Below are 2,952 nucleotides of genomic sequence, written 5' to 3'. Positions count from 1 at the left end.
AGCAAAAAGAAAAAGCGCCCTAGGCCCCGTCAGTCGGCCCTTTGGAGGTCGCCGTTTCACCCTGCTCCGCCGCGCCAGAGGCCTCCCCAGTTTCCGAAGGCAGCGCCTCCTTATCAAGGCGAGCTTGAAACTTCACCACCAAGGTCGCCCAAAGGCTCGGTGACATGAAGGAGAAGTCGGCCTCCGGGTTGAAAGCCCAGCAGTGATAGAACAGTTCCTGCAGGGACTGCTCCGATGTGGCCCGTTCGGCTTCCTGGGCGGCCTGGACCTCAGTCTTCGCCGCCTCTAGGTCTGTCTGCGAGGTGACAAGGGAGGTCTCGAGCTCCTGGACCTTCAGGCAGGTCTTCTCCAGATTGACCTGGGTCTTCTCCAGCTCGACCTTCGAGGTCGTCAGGGCATCCTTAGTCGCCTTAACCTCCTGAAGGGTGGCCTGGTGCTCGGTCCTCATGTCATCAAGCTGAGTTCTGGCCCTGATGATGCTCCGGTGAAGGGTGACAACACCCTGCGAGGAATGGAAGATAAACTAGCTCAGAGGAAAAATAAGACGGAGTATAATGGTAAAAGCTTTAAAAGAATAGGGCTGCTTACCGTTAGGGTCATGCTCATTGAAGAGTCCATAACGTCAACCGGGCTCATTGTCTCAATAGCCCAGAGTTCGTTCTCGGTGAAATTATAGATATGGTTAACGGCGTAGTTCGCTGATTCATACACAGTTCCCCGGAAGGCCTCTGGGATCTTCTCCAGGACCTGGGGGTTGACCGGGATGCGTACCTCGGGGGCCATCGCTCCCGCGTCCTGGGCTGGCGGGGTTCTCTCCTTCTCCTTTGCCGGGGACTTGGTGGAGTTCCCAGTAGTGCTCCTGGACCCCCAGAGCCTCTTCAGTCTTGGCCCGACTGCAGGGTTTCCCCCGAAGACTGCGCCTCGCAAGCTCCCCTCGGGCTGAGACATCTCTTCTGTCAAACAAAGAACATGGTTATTACAAGTTAACAATCATACAGAGGTAAAGGAAAAAGGTTAAAGCTAAAGAAGTATACGATTACTAAAGGAAATCCTACCCCCCGAGCTGGAAGAGCCTAAGATGATTATTTCCCGAACTGGCGCAAGTTTTGGGTCCGGTTCTGACTCGGGGTTAGATTCTTCTACATGATGCCTTAGCCCCGGAGCATAAATACCTCTCTGGAGTGAAGGCCAGGTGCGTAGGTTGGTCCCGTACTCCTCGAATAGGATCGACCTAAAAGCTAGGGTATTATCTACTACTACGGTGCCCCTAGGCCGGCTCTCTTGGTGATCCAGCACGAGCCGGTAGACACAATGGAGCAGAAGTGTGTTCAAGTCCGGATCGCTCCTGTGACGATGGACGATCTGCCTAGAATAGAACCTAGCCAGCCAGGGGTCTGCAGCGGCCCTATCTAGACTCTTAAGCAACTTAGAGTTACCTTGGCCAGAAGGACCCGCGGCTGCTCCGGATTGGATCCTCTCCTCGCCCACGCTCTGCACGACGTCCAAGGTCCTCGTCCTGCTCCTCACGAGCGGAACTTCGGCCTCCTCGTCCTCCTCGTCTTCCGCGCTCGCGACCTCCTCCATGATGACAGGTCTAGTGTCCCAAGCTGGGGGCGGCCCCCAGAGCCTCTTCAGGTTCAAGGTCTGATTTGGAAAAATCAGCTTGTAGAACACCATCGTCTCGTCCGTCACGAGCGCGCGATAATTCTTCTCGCTGGGGGGCAAGCTCGCCAGCGTGTCATGTTGACCCCCGAGGGTCACAGACTTTTCGGTCCTCGCGAAGATGGCTGCAAGATTAGTTCGAGTCAGAGTAGAGTATGGGAGGAGCTAAAATAACGCTTAAAGGCGAGCTAAGGATGGGAGCACTTACGAGGACGATTGAAGTAGTCGTGCTCGCAGTTTCGGAACCCAGTTGACATGAAGAACTGGTCCTTGAAATCATTAGGATGGCTAGGCAGCTCGATGACCGCCGCCGTGTTGGGAAAACGGGTTAAATAGTAAAACCCATCGCCTCGCTCCCGCTGGTCCGGGCTGGCTTTGAGGCAAAAGAAATATAAAATATCCGCAGGAGTGGGGACCTCCCACTCATGCTTCTCGAATAAGTACCTCAACCTTGCCAGCAAACGATAGGAGTTGGGGGGGAGCTGAAATGAGGCCAACCCCACAAAGTTCAAGAAATCAGCAAAGTACTGATCCAGGGGAAGGAAGGCCCCTGCCTTAAAGTGTTCCCCGCTCCAGGCCGCGAATGACTCTTCGAGCGGGGAGCAGCTCCGCTCGCCCTCCGCAGCAGGTCGGGCAATGACGGAGTCTTTCCCCAGTGCGATGTTGTGAGTGAGGAAGAGCTTGTTAATCTTCGCCTGGTCGGTTATCTTTGAGACGATTCTCTCCGCCTCAAAGAATGCGTCAGGGGCCACCTCGACCTCCTTCTCCACTGCCGGCCTGAAACAGGGGATCGGGGAGCTAGGCATCACCGCCTTTCCTTTTTCCTGCTGGGAGGCCGAGCTTCCAACGTTCTTCTGGGGGAGATTCTTTTTTGGAGCCATCTGGTCGCCTAGCGAACAAAAGAAAAAACTTTAGAAAAGGCGACCCAAGCAGGAGGAAGAAGCAATTATTATTAGCACGAGCTGAGGTAAGCCCCGCTCGTGGAGAGTGGAACCACGTGTTTCAGTGAACACGCGTGTATGCTCCCAACGGATCCCAGATTACTCGAAATTCGTGTGTTAGGGGGGTTCAGAATAGAATTTGCCTTGGGGGGAAAGTTTCAATAGGCAGAAAATTGTGAAACCGCTTATGAGGCGTGTTCCCTAAGCTACCCGTTTTGGCACCCAAAATTCCCAAAACTCCTACCCATAAATTTTCCCCAGAAAAAGTATCCTGAAACCCATATTCTAAAGCGATTTCCTACAATAAATATACCCTAACCTAAAAAGGGCTGTCACCCTCCATATCCAC

Source organism: Humulus lupulus, chromosome 3, assembly GCF_963169125.1.
Source record: "Humulus lupulus chromosome 3, drHumLupu1.1, whole genome shotgun sequence".
NCBI lineage: Eukaryota > Viridiplantae > Streptophyta > Magnoliopsida > Rosales > Cannabaceae > Humulus > Humulus lupulus.
Note: the sequence above shows the minus strand (reverse complement) of the source record.